Source organism: Scyliorhinus torazame, chromosome 15, assembly GCF_047496885.1.
Source record: "Scyliorhinus torazame isolate Kashiwa2021f chromosome 15, sScyTor2.1, whole genome shotgun sequence".
Lineage (NCBI taxonomy): Eukaryota > Metazoa > Chordata > Chondrichthyes > Carcharhiniformes > Scyliorhinidae > Scyliorhinus > Scyliorhinus torazame.
The window spans coordinates 27001815-27023106 of record NC_092721.1 but is presented as its reverse complement, the minus strand read 5'-3'; the positions used below and the strand labels follow the sequence as shown (position 1 = coordinate 27023106).

At 50.1% G+C, this 21292-nt stretch overlaps 1 long non-coding RNA gene across 1 annotated transcript in view; it reads left to right on the top strand.

Moving 5' to 3' along the window:
• Nucleotides 1-21292, top strand: part of LOC140391569 (uncharacterized) — a 197158-nt gene that overhangs the window by 174154 nt on the left and 1712 nt on the right. The window contains exons 2-3 of the long non-coding RNA XR_011935109.1: nucleotides 11984-12116; nucleotides 14965-15066. This is a non-coding gene — a long non-coding RNA (uncharacterized lncRNA). The remainder of the gene's footprint in view (nucleotides 1-11983; nucleotides 12117-14964; nucleotides 15067-21292) is intronic.

Here is a 21292-nt window from a genome sequence, read left to right as displayed (position 1 = left end):
ACCAATCGGGTTGCACGTTTGTGGGCTTTGGGCTAGTTGGGCTGAAGGCGGCACAGTGGAACAGTGTTTAGCACTGTTGCTTCACAGCGCCAGGGTCCCAAGTTCGATTCCTGGCTTGAATCACTGTCTGTGCGAAGTCTGCACGCTCTCCCCGTGTCTGCATGGGTTTCCTCTGGGTGCTCCGGTTTCTTCCCACAAGTCCCGAAACACGCGCTGTTACAAAGAAGTTACTGTGAAAATCCCCTAGTGGCCACACTCCGGCGCCTGTTCGGGTACACTGAGGGAGAATTCAGATTGTCCAATTCATCTGACAAGCATGTCTTTCGGGACTCGAGGGAGGAAACCGGAGCACCCGGAGGAAACCCACGCAGACACGGGGAGAACGTGCAGACTCTGCACAGACAGCGACCCAAGCCAGGAATCGAACCCAGGTCCCTAATGCTGTGAAGCAACAGTGCTAACCACTGTGCTACTGTGTCGCCCATAAAAGGTGGCAGAAAACAAACACACAGCCTGCAGGCAGTAACATTGAACAGTCAACAGTACAACAAAGTCACCAGAAATCTGCAAAAGCATTTCTTAAATCCCTCCATCAAGTTGTTTATTTGAATCAATCCGAATCTCCCTCTTGGAGCTTCCAGCAGTAGGCTCCTCAACTTGGGAAAAAGTCATACTTACAGAGAACATACCAGAAGAGAGAAAGACCTCAACTTCCCCTTCTCCAAGACTTGATGTGGAGATGCCAGCATTGGATTGGGGTGAGCACAGTAAGAAGTCTTACAACACCAGGTTAAAGTCCAACAGGTTTGTTTCAAATCACTAGCTTTCGGAGCGCTACTCCTTCCTCAGGATTCACCTGAGGAAGGAGCAGTACTCCAAAAGCTAGTGATTTGAAACAAAACTGCTGGACTTTAACCTGGTGTTGTAAGACTTCTTACTGTTCTCCAAGACTGGCAGCAGGTCATCTTATTTCCTCCCTTTCCTTACGCCAGGCCACAAAAGCAAAGGGACAACAGCAAACAAGCACATAGCATCCAGGCAGCTGCAGCTGCAGTTGGATCAACCCACCTCTCTCTCCCCCTCCTGCAGCCCCCAGCAGTAGTCTCTCAACAGTGGGAAATCACACCAGAAGGTGACACCGATGCAGAGCATTCAAGTAGAGAGAAAGAGCACCCCTTTCCCCTGTCCAGCACTGGCAGTCGGTCACATTACGTCATCCCTTTCCATGCTCCAGGTCACAGAAGCAAAAGAGGTGGCAGCAAACAAACACACAGCCTTCGGGCATTTGCAGCTACCAGCAGGAGCGAACAGCAACCTCATTTGAGAATATTTTGTTTATTAAATGGTCACAGTAACAAAAATTTAAAATCAACTTCGTAACATTCCACATTTTGCACTAACCATTAAACAACAAGGAGACGTCACCATTCTATATTGGTATCAATATTAAGTTATATCTGCTTATGTTCACAAAAAAAACATACACACGGTATCACCCCTCACAGGTTCCGCAATAGAAAAGGAGGATCAGCCTGAGAATGTGTTACCATGTCTAGAACTTTGTCGTAGAAATGATCTGTCCATCAGTACATTACTTGTTCCACGTATCAGTGCCATTCTTCATTCAGGAGCAGCAGCTGTGCAGGCCCCTCCCACATGGCCCAATCTCACCAGAACCAAATCCTTGCCATCCACATATTCCACTGGCGCCCAAGATGCAGTTGAACATTCTTGACATACAGAGTGTTTAACCCGTGGTGACGGGCCAGTTACATGCAGCACTCACCACACCAGCAACAAAAGCATCAACAATCTGCAAAAGCATTTCTTCAACTACGTCATCAGGTGGTCCATTTGGAACAATTTCGCACACCAGGCCCCGCAGCGGCTTCTTGCTTCAAACCGGATTGTCTTCTGGACTCATACATCATCCTGAGCCCGGTGTTCCAGAACCAGTGATCTTAGAATAAATTGTCCTTATTTCCGACTACAGAAATAGAAGAAAATAGCAATAACAGCCTTAAGGCATTTTCAGATACCAGCAGCAGCAAGCAACAAACACAACTTGTAGCTGTGAATTAAAGTGCTCACATAATTAACATTGCCAATTCCGTATTAACAATAGCCGTCAGCTGTGCAGCCAGAGGCTGCTCACTGTCAGAGGGAGTTAAAATGACTGCACCAGATTACCAAAGACAGGGCTCAGCCCTGGAGGTGTTCGGTGGGACATGGGCAGCAGCTGTAATTGTGTGCACCTATAGGGGTACACACAATCTGGAGATAGCCTGTAGGACCTGCGGGCGCTGAATCTCTCACCCCCTCGCCCAAGAGACAACCCCTCACCGATGGCGCCCGGCCCCCCTATCAGGCTGGTCCCCCACGGGGGTTTCCCCCACCCCTGAGCACTGGGGCAGTAGCTCAGTTGAATCATTCCACCTCTCTCTCCTCTTCCCATAGCTCCCAGCAGGAGACTCTCAACAGTAGAAAATCACACCGGAAAGCCACATCGTCACAGCGCATGCCAGAAGAGAGAGAGAGAGAGAGAGAGAGAGCACCCTTCCCCTTCTCCAGCACTGGCAGCAGGTCATCTTACATCCTTCCTTACCTTACTCCAGGCCACAGAAGCAAAAGAGGAGACCGCAAACAAACTGGCTGCATGCCCGATCTTGAAAATGGCAGCTCACTTCTTCCGATCCCCACAGCAGCGCGCTAGATTCCCATTTTTAAATAGGTGGGTTAAAGGGCGTCCACATGACCTCTCACTGGGGCGCTGATTAGATCCCGGGAGGCCGGGAGTACATCTCGCTAATGAGATGGAGGTTGCCCCCAAATGGTATTAATTGATACCTCACCACGTCCGGGCGGGATCTGGAACCCGCCGATGGGAGCGTGCCGGTTAGATTGCAAACCAATCGCCGCCCGGCGCGGACACCGATTTCAGCCTCTCCCACGATCTAACTGGCTCACACAGATCTACGCCTGGCACAATTGGATCGCGCCCAATGAATGCAAACTGAATTTTCCCATGGGCATCAGGTCCCGATATCAGGACCACACGTGGCCTCAGTACACCGGCCAGAGCAACTTTATCTGAAATAGCCCCCTAGTTGGCTGCCTTCATGTTCACCATCCATTTAAGGACAGCCTTTAACCAGGGAAGCTTGAGGTCCAATAGGACTGACCACATCAACATCCAGATGGCTGCCTCACCGGGAGAGGTAAGGACTCTGGAAAATAGGAAGGCTAAGGGGCTGCCTCAAAATGGAGATGCTGACAAAGTCCTCCCTCTTCAGTGGTGAAAATGTAGCAAAGTACTGGGAGGGGCATCAGAGAGAAGGATTGACGCCTCCAGAAGGATGCATGCAGTCACACCTGTACCCCTATGGGCTTTGCAGTAATGTTGCTAACTTTTGGTTGGTTCAATTGGCTCTGTTTTATAACCTTTGCTCTCGAGTCACCAGGTATCTTTATGATACCGCCACGAGGTTCAAGTCCAAGTAATGATCAATAACTCAATACACCGATTAGTAAGATTCAAATCAAAGCACATTTATTATACACAGTAATCGCTACTCATGCACAAATTCTACTTCTAAGCTACTTCTACGACTAACAGGCCTATACTTAGCTTCGGACTGGCCCACCAGGTCAGGGGAACAAATGGCCTTTCGTTCGGGTTCTGAGTATGCGGGATTCGAAGTTGGTACGGATTGGTAGCTCGGAGCACCTATCTCGTAGCGAGCGTTGACTTAAGACTTACTGGATGTCGGCGGCCGTTGAACCGGTCACGGTCAAGGTTGGTTCGCGTTGCTGGGTGACCCGGTCAAGAAGAACGATTCGAACTTGGGGGCTTAACTTTATAGTCCCCAGGGGCCTCCTGCCTTTCGGGGCGGACCCTGTAACTGGTTCCAGGTGATTGGGCTTCGTTCCAATCGCTTGGTTCGATTTCTCCAATACTGGAGCGGTTCCCTGATCGTTGGGGGGTCTTGAGGTGTCCGTTAACCTCTTTTGTGTTGGCTCCTGCTGGCGCCGGGGAGCCTGGCTAAGCTTTGTTTGACCCAAATGTTGCGATTGTTCCCGGGGATTGCTTATTAGTATGTAGGTGGCTGCTACATTATTATGCAGATGGCTGCTTGTATCGATGCTGTCTGGGCTTTTGCAGAGTTTGATACACAGTAAACTTGCACCTGCTGGTTTCTGCCTGTGTTGGCTGAATTTCCCTGCAGCCTTTGCTGTTCTCCATTTTACATCGGGAGTTGGCCAACTCAGGTGGCTACAGTAACCTCCGATGTCCCCAATTAATTCAGCTCGAGCTGGCAGCCTATGAAATGCCAGGAAAGTTATGGCACTGGTGGAAAATGACCCTTGATTGGGGCCTTAATTGGGTTCATTACCTGCCCACCTCTTTGATGCGAGTGTCCAATTCCAATTGCCCCAGGGAAAGTTGCCCTGAGGTGGGACAGTGTCAGTGGACTGTCCCAAAGGTGTATCCCACTACTCTCCCAGCTCCTCACCATCTCCAAACCCCTGATTACAGGTTGGGGAAAATTCAATCCAGAGAGCAGAATGGCAGGTTTGAAAATGAAGGAAAAACAAAGTAAGTTATTTAGATTATGCTTCCCGATGCATTGATACAGAAACCACACTAAACAACAATGTTCATCTGCACACCAGATTAAACTCCCTGGCAGGCAAAACTCCTTACAATCAATCTACGTATGTCAAATTACCAGAAATCATACGGATTTAAAGCCCGGTAGTATGACTCAGAGTTGTTGCACATTTGATTTGCTCGCTGTGGTATTATGGATTCCAATTTTTGAGAAAAGATGAGTCGGGCGACATTCTCCGACCCCCCGCCGGGTCGGAGAATCGCCGGGGGCTGGTGTGAATACCGCCCCCGCCGGTTGCCGAAGTCTCCGGCACCGGATATTCGGCGGGGGCAGGAATCGCGCTGCGCCGGTTGGCGGGCCCCCCCGCTCGATTCTCCGGCCCGGATTGGCCGAAGTCCCGCCAATAAATTGCCTGTCCCGCCGGCGTAAATTAAATCACCTACCTTACCGGCGGGACAAGGCGGCGTGGGCGGGTTCCGGGGTCCTGGGGGGGGCGCGGGGCAATCTGGCACCGGGGCGTGCCCCCACGGTGGCCTGGCCCGCGATCGGGGCCCACCGATCCGCGGGCGGGCCTGTGCCGTGGGGGCACTCTTTCCCTTCCGCCTCCGCCACGGTCTCCACCATGGCGGAGGTGGAAGAGACTCCCTCCACTGCGCATGCGTGGGAAACTGTCAGCGGCCGCTGACGCTCCCGCGCATGTGCCGCCCGGAGATGTCATTTTCGCACCAGCTGGCGGGGCAACAAAGGCCGTTTCCGCCAGCTGGCGGGGCGGAAATTCCTCCGGCGTCGGCCTAGCCCCTCAATGTTGGGGCTCGGCCCCCAAAGATGCGGAGCATTCCGCACCTTTGGGGCGGCGCGATGCCCATCTGATTGGCGCCGTTTTGGGCGCCAGTCGGCGGACATCGCGCCGTTTCCGGAGAATTTCGCCCGAGGTTCCCGGCGAGCAACGCAAATGGCCTTTGACTTCAGTGAGAGCGGAAGATTCTTCCAGCACCCAATGGCAAGCTGCCTCTGTTGCCGGAAAACGTGCGTGGTGGGTGGGAAAATCCTGGAAATTGGGGTCCACGTGCAAAAATCCTTAAAGGTCTTGGTCCTGGGTCACTGTCCGTGTGAAGTTTGTACATTCTTCCCGTGTTTGCGTGGGTTTCGCCTCTACAACCCAAAAAGATGTACAGGGTAGGTGCATTGGCCACGCAAAATTGCCTCTAAATTGGAAAAAATTAAACTCTAAATTTATTTAAAACAAGAAATCGCAGGTTAGGCTTCAGCTGGGGTATTTGGAATAATCCCAGGCTCCACACTTTCAAAAATATGTGAAGACCTCAGAAGGAATAGACTGGAGGTTCACCAGGATGTTTGCTGGCATTGTTGTGCTTTCGTTCAGAGGTGAATTTGGAAAAGCTGGAGCGTTCTTCTTGCAACAGAAAAGGATAAAAGGTGACTTTATCGAAGTTTACAAGATGATGTGCAGTTTCGATAAAGGAGACAGAGGAAATCTGTTGTATCTGGCGTGTGGGTAAATCACAAAGGACAATAAATTTGTTCTTCCAGTCGTCCCACGGTGCCTGTGGCAGGAACCTCCACGTGGAGTCTTTAACATGCAGAGGATGTTGTGTTGCAGCTATAACACAGTTCTGACTGACGAGGGGGCTCTCCTGCGCTTGCCACCTTCCGTAGGGGTACTGGAAGGATTTACATACGGGCTATTAATCAACGTGTTTGGCTACAGGCACGATTGGGTGCAACGGGTGAGACTCGTGTGAGCCCCCTTGTTGGGCGTGATCCAGATCAGCATATTTAAATGAGCCATTAGGGTCAATCAAATACCCGTCGCCCCTTTCACCCGGCGCCTGGGAGCCAACAGCCACTCCCTCAAGCCCTTGGCTGGGTTCTGTTTACTCTGGTTTGCACAAACGTGGACCAGGCGTGATGGCAACTTGGGGAGTCTCACAGGCCGTTAGAGCCGGTTGATTGACAATAGGGCAACCCCTACCAGGCGCTCTCCCGGTACCCGGGCAGCTTGGCACTTTCAGCCTGACACCCTGACCCTGGCTGGGGTGCCTGGGTGGCACCTTCAGGGCTCGGGCCCAAGGAGGCCTTGCCCATTAGTGGAGGGGGTGAGTGGGGCGGGTCCAAGGGGCACAAGCTGTAATTTGAAATGGCGCCCCTATCTACGAGGGGCCAGTCCTGCTGACAAGCTCAACTCGCCGGTGCGGGATTTGAACCTACAACGTCTGGAGCAGAGGTCGGATTGCTATACCTTATGCCGCAAAACCTCTCTCGTAAATTTGAAAAACATTAGCAAAAGATACCTAATGAAGAGGAACTTGTAGACAGCTATGTCAAAGATCCAGCAAATGAAGGACAGGCCAAATGGCCTTCTGTGCTGTCTGCATCTATTATTCCGCAATTCTGTCGGGGGAGGAAGAGAGAAAAACCAGGATATGTGAGGAAATTTGTTTAAAAAATCTATTTATTTTGTGTTTTTGGTAGATTGCATAAAGAAGAGCAGCCATCTCAGTTACATGTTCAGTACTTTGATAGTGTTGCAAATCATACAGTAATAAAACTTTGGTGGTGGTGGGTTACAGTTCACTCAGGGAGCCCAAGTTGCTGTGGCAACGTGCACTTTTACACGCATGTTATGGTCCAGAAGTATGATGGTAGAGGCTTCAATTTTATGTGCCATTGGCATGGTTGACCAGGGACCTCTCCTGCGCTTACCACCCACCATGTGCTGGAAAGATTTGCAAGTTAATACTTAACTGTTTGACCAAGTTATGAGTGCATCTTCGTTGGCCATCAGGTCCTGGGGTGGGACTTGAACCCAGAGTTTCTGACTCAGAGATGGGGACACTACTCACGGCACCACAAGACCTCACATTAAGCTGGAGAGGAGAGCAAATTGAGCACGCCATATTTATAGAAAGTAAAGGTCTCAAAGGATATGGGGAGAGAGCGGAGGTACGACATTGAGATGGACGATCAGCCACAATCATACTGAATGGTGGAGCAGGTTCTTGGGGCTGAATGGCCTACTCCTGCTCCTGTTTTCTATACTTCCCACAACTGAAAAGTGTGTTTACACTTGTAGGTGAGGACTAGACTGCAGGCTATCAATATCAGATTGTTACCCAAGAAAAATCAAATTGAGAATTAAGAAGAGTGCTGAGAATGTGGGATTTACTCCCAAAGGGTGTGGTTGAGGTGAATAGCGTGGATAGATTTAAGGGCAGCCTTATAAGTATATGAAGGAGAAGGAAATAGAGGGTTTTGCTGATAGATTAGACGAGAAGGATTGGAGAAGGTTCATGTGGAAGGGGGCCGTCACGGGGTAGCCGGGGGCAGTATTTGGCAGGTCGGGTCCACGCACAGCCGGCGCCATGTTTTACGGTGCAACCGCTGTAGGTCGTCGCCGTGCGCATGCGCGGCCCATGCGCATGGACCCAGCCATTCTCCAGCCGTTTATGGGAGCCGGGAGTTTTAACCAGCGTGGATGCTAACCCCTCACCGGTCGCAGGATTGTAAAATGCCACAGTTCCCACCCCGGCATTGGCACTTAGCTTCAAAATCGGCGAATCCAGCCCATAGTGTTGACGCCAGCACAGAATTCGTGGTATTTCACGGCAGCCAAATTGGCGCCGATCCTGGACCGATTCAGCGACTACGGAGGGGTTAGCCCGATGCCACGTGGAACACAATCGATTCCTATGAAAAATGGTGTTGCATTCGCCGGGTCCATGATTGACACTCGGGAGGCTGACAAGCTGCAGCCACATATGCACATTACAATCCCCACACACACTCATCCCAGCCAACAAGGTGGCACTGGTTAAGCTGGAGCGTGCCCATACAGCTGATGGGTTAGCTGGGGTTAGAGGGCACCTAGCGGGGGTGGCCGAGGGGGACACCTATACGACAGTTGGCCCTAAGTTCACAGTGGGCAATCAGCGGTGTGCGCAGCTGCATGGCTGCCTTTCCGGTTACGGCAATGGTGTTCCGTGCCTGCCCACCCCGACCCCACAGCTCATCTCCTGGCCACCACCACCCCTACTCTCCCGGCCCTGGCAGAAGCCCCCCGGCCAGTGACACAGTTGTCAGCAAACTATGGTGATGTTGGACACTTTCCGCACCCCCTCTCTCTCCTTCAGCAGCCACGCCACCGGTTTCATGATTTTTAAAAGTACAAGTGAACTACGCCGCCGGCAACTCGACCCATCGGAGGCGGAGAATCGTGGAGGCCTCGCAGAACACCGGGTCAGGCACGCTAATGATATGCTAATGATATCCTGTATGTGCGTTCCGGACCGCATTTACTCTGCTGTCAAGGCAATGGAGAATTGCGATTTGGCATCAAATCGGCACCCGCCGCGATTTTCGCGTTGGAACCTATTCTCCGCCCAATCGTGGTTCCCGATTTCGGCATCAGCCAACGGAGAATCCCGTCCAAGATATTTATTTGATATAAGATATAAGATATTATTCTGGTAAGGTATTTAGTCATAGGAACATAGGTACAGGAGTAGGCCATTCAGCCCCTCGAGCCTGTCCTGCCATTCATTCAATAAGATCATGGCTGATCTGTGACCTAACTTTATACCTTTGGCCCATATCCTTTAATTTTTTTGTTTAACAAAAATCTATTGATCTCAGATTTAAAATTAACAACTGATCTAACTTCAACTGCTGTTTGTGGGAGAGAGTTCCAAACCTTTACCATCCTTGAGTGACGAGGTTCCTCCTAACATCGCTCCTGAATGGTCTGCACCTAATTTTTAGACTACATCCCCTCATTTTAGAATCTCCATCCAGTGGGAAGAGTTTATATTTATCGAGCCTGTCTTTCACTGTTAATATCTTCAATCATCCATGGTTGTTATGCATTGAAGGCATTTCTTAAAGGAAATAGATGAAATTGCTTTAGATAATGGCGACACGGTGGCACCATGGTTAGCACTGCTGCCTCACAGCGCCAGAGATCCAGGTTCGATTCCGGATTGGGTGACTGTCAGTGTGCAGTTTGCACTTTCTCTCCGTGTCTACGAGGGTTTCCTCCGGGTGCTCCGGTTTCCTCCCACAGTCCAAAAATGTGCAGATTAGGGTGGATTGGCCATGTTAAAATCGCCCCTTAGTATCTAGGGATGTGCAGGTTAGAGTACGGGAATAGGGAGGGTGGGGTGGGTAGGGGAGTGGATCTGGGTACAGTGCTCTTTCGGAGGGCCAGTGTAGACTCGATGGGCCAAATGTCCTCTTCCTGCACTGTAGGGATTCTATGATGATATTTCAATTCAGACTTGACTTTTGAAACTCTCCACAGGTACTCAGTGATATGTACTCACATATTAAGAATGTCCACTTGTGTGAGATATACCCAAGGAATTTTAAAGCAACAAGAGTGAGTCCCTCAACACAAGGAAGAAAGGGAGGAATACATTACTTAAGGTTACAATTTGAATCTGTAACTAATTACAGATTTAGTAGTTTAGGTAAAGTACCCTCCAGAAAATTTACAATTTCTCACTGTCAATTTATGTCTCCATTCCTCAAAGGATTTAATGAAGGCTAGTTCAGCAAAATTGAAAACAGGGACTGAACAGGCATGTTTAACAATCAGAATTCACTCAGAACTAATTTCTAAAACAACTAAAAAATTCAAACATTCAGATCTCTGGTCCATAAATTGTGAATGGTAACTTTAACTTAATTCACATCACTTAAGCCACTTACGACAACAGAAACAATGTTAGAGTAACTATATTACAGTTGAAGTGGGAAGCACGGTAGCACAGTGGTTAGCACTGTTGCTTCACAGCTCCAGGGTCCCAGGTTCGATTCCCGGCTTGGGTCAGTGTCTGTGCAGAGTCGGCATGTTTTCCCCGTGTCTGCGTGGTTTTCTTCCGGGAGCTCTGGTTTCCTCCCACATTCCAAAGACGTGCGGGTTAGGTGGATTTGTCATGCTAAATTGCCCTGAGTGTCCAAAGGGGTTGGGTGGGGTTGCTGGGTTACGGGTATGGGGCAGAGGTGTGGGCTTAAGTGGGGTGCTCTTTCGAAGTGCCGGTGCAGACTTGATGGGCCGAATGGCCTCCTTCTGCACTGTAAATTCTGGGCGGGGTTCTCTCAGTCCTGGGCCGGGCCGGAGAATCCCCATGACCGGGCCACGCCACCCCGACCAGGGCACGCGATTTCCGCAGAGCGGAGAATCAGTATCATTGGCGCCGGCGTGGTTGGCACGGTGCCGATTGCGGCCCGCTCTACGCGGCCGGCCCGCTGATTCACGGGCCGCGATGGGCCGAGCGGCCATCGCGGAAACACTGAGTCCCGTCAGCGGCCATCCGCACATGCTCTCAGCAGGCGGGAACTCAGTGTGGAAGGGTCGGGTGGCGGCCTGTGGGGAGGGGGGGGGGCTCCGACCCCGGGGGGGGGCCTCGGATGCGACCAGGCCCGCGATTGGGGCCCACCGATCGGCGGGCAGGCCTCTTTGGCTGGGGGACTCATTTCCTGCGTGCCGGCCCCTGTAGTCCTGCGCCATGTTGCGTCGGGGCCAGCGCGTTGAAGGAAGCCACTGTGCAGGAGCGGATCCCGCGGCACCCAGTCCGCACCGGGATCGGCAGCTGGAGCGGCGTGAACCACCCCAGCGCCGTGCTGGCCCCCGATAGGGGCCAGAATTAGTCCTGGGAGCGGCCTGTTCACGCTGCCATAACGGCGTGGACACTCTGCCGCGGGATGAGAGAATCCCGCCCTATATGTCTGTGAAGGCATTTTACCTTTACGTTAACCATTAGGGCTGCCAACTGTGATCATGTATTCCTGGAGGGTTAATCGCATGGCTTGCCCCTACACCTGAGCCATTAGTCGGCCAACGCATCCATCTTCGTGACGTGTTGCTTTCCTACCCCAATTAGAAAGCAAAAAGACTCATTGCCCAATTGGATGATGCTTGACTGTCAGTCAAACAGCCTTTTTTTTAAACTCCCATTTTCAATCATTTTATATCTGGTAAAGAGAAATGTTCAAAGAAAACTTTTTAAAAAATCTCTCCTTCTTAAAATCCCTGTGATTTTTCTCCTCCATTGCACACAGAAGCGTCCTGGAGATTGACCTTCAATTCATGGCACTTCCAGGTCAACCCAGGAGGGTTGGCAACCCTGTTAACCACAGGGATAAGAGATTTGTTTCAGGAATGTGAACCCTGTGCAGCCCCTTCTAATTTTTCACACTCGGTTTCAGGAGGTGGTTTCTGGGCTTTTGTGGTATTATGTAATATAGAAGACCAGAGTGTGCAGGATGTTTTCCTCTATATGTATTACAGGAGAAGCAACACTGGCATATTCATAGACCACCATTTTAAATGTTGTCATTGGTCCCTGCAGGAGAAGATAGCCCACAGCTGCAGAGAAAGAAAGAGAGAGAGAGATGGACGATGGAATGCCCGAACTTAAGATCGTGACTTCTTTCGATGAGAGGGCCATGGAACTCACAGGGGTGTACCAGGAGCATGCACAGGTACCGAGGTTGGACTGTGAACAATTTTGGTCCCATTATCTAAGGAAAGATACAGTGGCTTTGGAGGCAGCTGTGAGAAGGTTCACTCAGTTGCTCCCGGTTATGGAGGGATTTTCTTATGAAGAGCGGTTGATCAGATTGGGCCTGTGCTCATTGGAGTTTAGAAGAATGAGAGGTGACCTTATTGAGACATCCAGGATTCTCAGGGTGCTGAGAGGATGCTTCCCCTTGTGGGCGAGTCTAGGACCAGAGGCCATAATCAAAGAGTAAAGGAGGCCGCCCATTCAAGACAGAGAGGAGGAAGAATTTCTTCTCTGTGGAATTCTTTATCGCGGAGGGCTGTCGAGCTTGGGTCATTAGTTATGTTCAAGGCTGAGATAGACAGATTTTTAATTAGTAAGGAAATCAAGGGTTATGGGGATAAGGCTTGAAAGTGGGCCTGAGGATTATCATCAAATCAACCATCATCTCATTGAATGGTGGAGCAGACTTTTGTTTTCATTTTTTAATATAAATTTAGAGTACCCAATTCATTTTTTCCAATTTAGGGGCAATTTGGCGTGGTCAATCCACCTAGCCTGCACATCTTTGGGTTGTGGGGGTGAAACCCACGCAGACACGGGGAGAATGTGCAAACTCCACACGGACAGTGACCCAGAGCCGGGATCGAACCTGGGATCTCGGCGCTGTGAGGCAGCAGGGCTAACCCACTGTGCCACCATGCTGCCAAATTACGGGGTTGGGGGGGAGGGGGGGAAATTCATCGGCCGTCAGCGGAATTCCTGCTGTGCAAAATTGTATTAAGGTTCCTGGCCCTGCCTGGCATTGAGGACTGCTCAATGTCCAGGTTATTCAGCACAGTATGGACTGGGTAGAGGGACAGTGCCCTCCCCACACACGGCTACGAGGCTGTTTCTGGGGAACAGCTGCAAATACGTTCTCTGGAGGTTCCAGCTGGCCAGGCTCAAATCCCATTGATCTAGTTCCGTTCTAGCTCTCTGTTCTCAGAGTTCAAAGAACAACAAGGTCTGTAAAGAAATTACTGCCACATTGTTCAAACATCAACTGCAAGCATTACATTCAGATATAATTAGGAACACGTTAGGAAAAACAGCTCTATGGAGATAAGCCCTTTCACTGAGTACAGTTTTTCAATGGGGGCTTAGCACCAATTCCAGATAAAAATGATTAAACATTTGTAACCGTTGCCTTTGATCTTCAAACTGAACATGTGGTGGAGCATTTTTCTGTTCAAATTAAAAACATCCTGTGACAAAACTATTTTTTGCCAGAAGGTTCCCAGGGTGGTTTTAAACCCAGTGCAATAATCTTCAGTGTTTTTAATATGATTTAGGCCACATTGCACATGTGTTAAGATTATGCTGAAAGCTTTACTTGTATTGGAGACTGCCGAATATAGTAAAGCACGGACAAAACTGATTTAGTTTTATCAGAGGGTGGGTGGCTGGGGCGGAAGGGGAGAGGAGAGAGAGATCCAAGGGGAAAGTGACTGATAGGAGGTGATTTTAGGAACGTGAGAACAGGACAGCACGGTGGCAGAGTGGTTAGCACTGCTGCCTCACAGCTCCAAGGTCCCAGGTTCAATTCCAGCCTTGGAGTGTGCACCTTTTCCTGGTGTCTGCGTGGGTTTCCTCCGGGTGCTCCGGTTTCCTGCCACAGTCCAAAGGTGTGCAGGTTAGATGGATTGGCCACGATAAATTGCCCTTCGTGTCCAAAAGATTAGGTGGGGTTACTGGGTTACGGGGATAGGGTGGGGGCCAAGGTCCGGTGCAGACTTGATGGGCCGAATGGTCTCCTGCTGCACTGTAAATTCTATGAGGAGTTGGATATAGGGCCCCTCAAACCTGTTCTGACATTCATGTGTTGTAACTTAATTACCTGAGAAAATTATGTTTTTAGTACCCTTGTCTCCCAAAAAGTTATCAATCTTCGGTGTAAAATTATTAATTGAGAGTTCCATACCTCTACCACAATTTGTGTGATGAAGGGAGGGAGTTTCCAGACCTTCCCAACAGCAGAATCTTCCAGTCCCACCGAAGGCAACAGGTGGGGTGGGGGGGGGGGGGTGGACGAGCCACGCAAAATGCTCACGACATCGGCAGGGCCAGAATATCCCAATGGTGAAAAATGGCAAGCCACTTTGGCAATTGGAAAACACGCCACAACGGCGTGGCAGGGAGGGGGGATCCCACCGGGGGAATCCCACCCTCACATGTTTCTCAACCTCTCTCCTGAATGGGTTGGTTAAGGTTATGCTCCCTTGCCCTAGACTCCCCCCACCTACGGAAATCATTTCTGTCTGTCGACCATTCCAACTCCTTTCTGAATCCTAAAAACCTAAATCAAATGACTCCTTAACCTTCTATATTCCACAGAATATAAGGGAATCTGTGTTCTCCCCTTTCCATGGTCAATATGTAAGATGTGGTATCCAACATTGTACACAGTGTTGTAATTTTCCTTTCCAATTCATGACCATAATCATTTCCAATAAACCACTGAGAAGGGGTAATTGGAGGGTGCATGAAATGTTGAGTTAGTTAGAGAGACAAATAGCGGGAAGTAAGGATGGACTTCCAATTTCTTCCCTTCCTTGCTTGACTCTTCTGTATTACCGGCCCATATACCCTATTAACCCTTCGGTACCTTGCTGTGCTTCATGTTTAGGTAGACACAAGAAAGGAAGGGATTTTAATCCCTCCAAGCAAAAGTTAAAATCCAAGTGTTCCACTTTTTTTTCATTCATTCATGGAGATGTGAGTGTCGACGGCTGGGCCAGCATTTATTGCCCATCCCTAAATGCCCTTGAACTGATTATCTTGTTCAGCCATTTCAGAGCCAACCACATTGCCGTGGGCCTGGAGTCACATGGAGGTCAGACCAAGTAAGGACAGCAGATTTCCTTCCCGAAAGGACATTAGCGAACCAGGTGAGTTTTTACAGCAACGAACAATGGTTTCACGGTCATAGCTGGATGATTAATTCCAGATTTCTTTTACATTGAATTCAAACTTCACTATCTGCCGTAGTGGGATTCGAACCCGGGTCCCAAGAGCATTTCTCTGGTTTTCTGGATAACTAGTTCAGTGACAGTACCATTATGCCATCACCTCCTCCTTGCCACCATTTTTCTACCCCAGACCTATCTTAATGCTGGGTAGCTGGGGCATGGACACGGACACTTCACTCAGTGAAGTTGTCAAGACGTGCCAGAGACGCTCCAAGGGAAGGGACGCAAAGAGTTAACTTTTAATGTGGGTCGGGATGAGCAGTTGTGCTTCTCACTGTTAGAGCTATTAGATTGCGCTGTAACCACTCCTTCTCAATCCCCCCTCCCTTACATTGCCCAATCCCGTCGAAAGCCATACGCTAACTCCCATCACTCATTCGCCCTGCTGATCACCAAGCACTCACCCATTCCATTTAAACGTGGGTCGATCATTAAAATGGTGCCGGCCCTCCCCACTGCAGCTTCTGAATAGTATGCTGACTGTCAGGGGTTAAAATTTCCCCTCAGTGTGTCAGCAAATCATTTGAGTATGGAGAGTATTATGGCGAAGCTTGACCCTATGCTGATTAGGCCTTGATGAGTTCCAACAGGCATCAATCATTAGAAATCAGAGTGTTGCCCCCGTTTGTACAAAGAACAAAGAAATGGACTGTGGTGTTGGGTGCTCTGGTGCACAGATGAGCCAACACAGTTGTATGTGGTACAACTCTATTTTATTTTAACTCTTTTATACAGTTTGTTCTGGATACTCTGCACGTGCTGTCTTCCTGAGTGTGTCGTGTAGCAGGTCTGTCCTTGTCCTTGTCTCCAGCTAATACTGACCACCAGGTGTCGTGTTTGTGCTTTTATATCTTTCTGTGATTGGTTGTGGTGTTGTGTATTCTGATTTGTCTGTTGGTGTGTCTATCATGATGTGTGTGTTTGAATATCATGACATCCCCCCTCTTTACAAAGATATGTGCCTACGTGGTTATAAATATGATCGTGTCATGAGTGCATCTAAGAGTGTGTGTGTGTGTTGTGTACAGCATGTGTATATGACGTAACAATTTACATGGGGCGATGTTGGGTGCGTCACACTAACAAGGTTGTACCATAACAAAACATGAATGCGAGAAAAAAAAAAACTTGAACAGTGGTCCGGTCAGACGATATCTGGAACGATAAACAACAACAGGTTATAATACAGAAGTGTTTGACTTTTTGAACGTATGAACAGCGTTATAAGTCCAGTCTAATGGGTGACCGCCTCAAGAATAGGCTGGTCCTCAAGCCGGTTCAGCTGTGGAGATTTGGGTTCACACTGGTTCACCTTGGACTGTTGGAGGTGATGCTGTTGCCGAAGTCTCTACTTTTCCATTTGTTGTACTTCGTGCAGTGCTTGGTTTTTCATTCGTGCAAATATAACATTCAACATCTTTGTTAGTGTTGCCTTGGCTGTGGTTTGGTTTACTAAGTTTTTTTTTGCTGGCCAGGTGTATATTGTAGCGCGTTCTAACAGCCTGTAACACAGTTCCTTCGTGTATTTCTATGTGCTGAGATGTTACTGTAGTTAGTAAGGCCTTAATTATCTGCAACTGAACACCTTCGTCGGTTTGTGGTCCTTGAGAACAACCACATATTGTCTCTATAATTCTATCAATTAATTTCTGTAAACAGTCAGATGATGTGCTGACTATGCGGGGACATTTCGACTGGCATGCCAACTCAAAAGGGAGAAAATACTTGTCTGCTTCAATAAAGTTTGCCCTGGATTTGACAGGTGGCAAGGTCCCAGAAACAGCCTTAGCTTCTGCATGGGGAGGATTTTAGCTGCTGTGGCCTGGTCACGGGTGGCGATGGAAGGGGCATGATCCATGGCATCTCCACGAAGTCATCCTTGGGAACCAGTGGAGGATCCGGCGTGTGCGTACGGTTCAGTTGCGAGCGTGGAAGGCAGCACAAAGCTCGCTGATTGCGCCTACGCCCCAATCCATCCGCCCTGCATGCCAGGAACAAGGTGGAGTCTTTTTTCTTTTTATGTTTGTGGTGGACGGCATCTTGTAGCCGATGGGTCGTTGCCATTGAAGAAGCACCATCACTAATATCATGCAAGGCGATGATTGTGCCAGATGTGGAAGTTGGCCGAGACCGTGCACGCTGGTTCCGGCCACCTGCTGTGCCGGAAGGGCGACTCCGCAGAGAAACGTCAAAGCATGTCGCCTTGGAGAGAGAATTGTTGCTCGCATCAACGTCTGGCGATGGGGCGAGTTGGTGTGTCCGTCTTGGACCGCCGGTGCTGGTCGCCACTGCCGACCCAGTGGGACTGCCACGCGATCCATTCCCTGTCGCCGTGGCATCCGCCGTCACCCTGAGTGTGCCATCACCGAGGCCGCGACACCGCCCGTCCGGAGCAAGGTCTGGCGTGCACGAATCAGAGTCGGCGCTTGGCTGCTCCCCATCTGGAGTCCGGTCTGCCTTCCGTCGATGCTCCCCGTCCGGAGTCCCAACAGGTTCACTGGAGGCAGCCGAGATTCCCTGAAGCTGCACTTCTGGAGTCGGAACATGCAGGAATGCACCGACCAGTGGAGAGGCTCGAGCCATCGAGGGTGGAAGCGGTGCGCCGCCACCGCAGTTGTCAGTGGTCCCACTGTGATCGTCGAGTGCCTCGGTACGCACTAGGCGAGGTCTGTCACCTTGCACCTTTTGCATGGGAAGTGGGATGCTGTCGTCACTCGTCTCACATCCCGTGGATAGATCCTCATTAGCAGCTTGCTGTTCACTAGGGTTGGGTAAATTGTCAGAGTTTTCATCTGGTGGTGCACACCATGTCGGTGGACTGTCATTGTCTTGCCGTTGTCCTTCATTTGGGCTTTTCTTCTCAGGTGCCTCATATGTATCTTTGTCTAATGTACATGCCTTCATGGTCTCTGGGTCTGATTTTGCTGGGACTGGCATGGTCACAGTCTCTCTTTTACTGTTCTCAATTGCCCACATTATACTCCCCATACATAACTGCTGAATCACTGGGGTTAGTGTGGTTAAACATACAGGTAATTTCTTTAGCAAATCCTCAGTATCCTTCTGTGACCGTGCAGCATTATTAATCTCTGTTCGGCTACAGTGATTCTGAAGGTCAGCGCATGAACCTTTTTCCTTCGGGCTTGGAAGAGGAGATTCCTTTGGCTTGTCTTCAGTTGGGCTTGAACAGTCATCAGCGCTGTGCCCTTCATTGTAGCATGAGAGACCGTCATGGTCATGCTGCTGTGCAGTGGAGCATGGTAGGCTGTCATAGCCTTCGCGCTGTTCACGTGAGCATGGCAGACTTGCATAGTCTGCCGCTGGTTGGTCAGGAGAGGTTGCTAGACCCTCATGGTCTTGTTCCTGCAAGGACTGCACATCGGAGTCAAGCGTTTCTTCTATCGTGGAGGCTGTCCACGAGCTCTCTGTGGAGGCTTGTGACACTGGAGTCACTTCTTGTTCGTGCAAGGACTGCGCTCTGGAGTCTTGCGTTTCTGCAATTGTGGAGTCTGTCCACGAGCTTGCTGTGGAGGCTTGTGACACTGGAGTCACTTCTTGTTCGTGCAAGGACTGCGCTCTGGAGTCTTGCGTTTCTGCAATTGTGGATTCTGTCCACGAGCTCGCTGTGGAGGCTTGTGACTGTGGAGTCACTTCTTGTTCATGCAAGGACTGCGCTCTGGAGTCTTGCATGCCTTCTTTCATAGAGTCGGGAATGCTGAGCGGGACGTGGACCATGCTCTGTGTGGCAGCAGGCCGCTCTCTGTGGGCTTGCACCGCTCCCTGTCTGTTAATGTCAGGCTGCAGCATCATCCGGCACTGATAAGTTGGGACGTCATATCTGCTGGGTTGAAGATCTTCAAATCCGAAAAATGAATCCGCATCTGCGTCGGATTCAATGTGGGGGCCGCCAATGTGCAACACGAAAGGTTCGTCCGAGTCATCGTCGTATAGGACCACGGAGCTATCATTGGGCTCGCGAGGTCCGGAAACACTGTAAAGATCGTCATCGAAGTATTCGAGGTCGGAATCATCGGCTTGTGCGTAGGTAACTGCTTGTTGGAGGGTTCTTCGGAGGTCAAATTCATCTCCTGGGTCAATTTGCGGCAATGTGCTGTCATTCCAGGTGAGGGAAGGTTGTTTTACAGCTTTAACAGATTTTTGTTTTTTTGATTTGGGACGTTTCCCTTTTAAATTGGATTTGGGACGTTTCCCCTTTAAATTGGTGCGGTCTGGGGCCTCTGACATCCTGACGCTCGGTATGTAGCACGTAGGAAGCGACTGCGCATGTGCAGATCGCTGTTCCTTTACCGATGGCCGTTTTCTTGACTGCGCATGCGCAGCATCTCGCGCATGCGCAAACGAAACTTCCGGTTCTGCGTACTGCTCGCGCAACTGTGCTAGTGTGATACCTTTAGCAAGATGGCCGCCGACCGCGACCCAGCCCTCTCTCAGGCCCGGGATTTCGGCCTCTGGGAATTCGGGCTCCGGGATCCCGGCCACGAGGTGAGTACTGCAGCTTTTCTTACCTTTACTTGCCGATTGGATTGCGTTTTCTTCACAGTACTTGGAGAATTTGTCCAGGACTGCCTGGTAATCGTACCTTTGCTGCCTCCTGAAAAACCTGAACCTTGTGAATATTTCTCTTGCCCTTGCACCGGCGATGGTGAGGAGAAATTCAATTTTTTCGCTATCATCCAGGTCTTGGAGTTCAGCTGCCACCAGGAACAATTCGAACACTTGCCGGAATCACCGCCAGTTTTCGCGGAGATCGCCGTGGCACTGGAGCGGCTGCGGAACCGGGAGCTCTATCATTTTGCCTGGGCACTGCTGGTTGTCTGTGTACACTGAGGTATGCCGGCAGGTATCGATCCACTCCTGTACCATGTGGTGTTGGGTGCTCTGGTGCACAGATGAGCCAACACAGTTGTATGTGGTACAACTCTATTTTATTTTAACTCTTTTGTACAGTTCGTTCTGGATACTCTGCACGTGCTGTCTTCCTGAGTGTGTCGTGTAGCAGGTCTGTCCTTGTCCTTGTCTCCAGCTAATACTGACCACCAGGTGTCGTGTTTGTGCTTTTATATCTTTCTGTGATTGGTTGTGGTGTTGTGTGTTCTGATTTGTCTGTTGGTGTGTCTATCATGATGTGTGTGTTTGAATATCATGACATGGACAGCACAGGAACAAGCCCTTCAGCCCTCCAAGCCCGTGCCGACCATGCACCCGTCTAAACTAAAATCTTCTACACTTCCGGGGTCCGCATCCCTGTATTCCCATCCTATTCATGTATTTGTCAAGATGCCCCTTAAATGTCACTATCGTCCCTGCTTCCACCACCTCCTCCGGTAGCGAGTTCCAGGCACCCACTACCCTCTGTGTAAAAAAACTTGCCTCGTACATCTACTCCAAACCTTGCCCCTCGCACCTTAAACCTATGCCCCCTAGTAATTGACCCCTCTACCCTGGGGAAAAGTCTCTGACTATCCACTCTGTCTATGCCCCTCATAAATTTGTAGCCCTCTATCAGGTCGCCCCTCAGCCTCCTTCGTTCCAGTGAGAACAAACCAAGTGTATTCAACCTCTCCTCATAGCTAGTACATTTTCCCATCGTTAGCCATGGGTTCTGGGACTAACAAGTACTCCTACTGCTTTATTGGCAAAGATTGACCAAGATGGAATTGAATTTGGGAGCGCATGATCTGACAGTGTTTCTTACAATACATGTTTGGCCTTTGGGGGAGCTGTGGTTAGAAATAAATCCTGAAGCTTAAATTAACTTTGGTTAATGGGTTTGTGGGGGCGGTGGGGTTAGGGGTTTGGGGGGCTGGGGAGAGTGGGGGTTGGGGGGCTGGGGGAAAGAACACATGGGGTTAGATTCTCCCATTCTGCTATATCCCCACACCGGCGTGGGAACAATGGTGTTTTACACCAGAAAATATGGCGCAAAACAGCCACCGAATCCCCGTTTTGCTGGGGGCTAGCAGGACGGCAGCGTAGGGTACCCGGCTCTAGCTGCCAATAAGCCCCAGAGAATTGCCAGGCCTGTGGCTGCGCATGCACACGGCGGCGGCCTGCGGAGGCCGCGCCGTGCCACACAGCGAACGCAGCACGCGGACCCAGCCCGCATAATGCCCCAGCCCCGAAT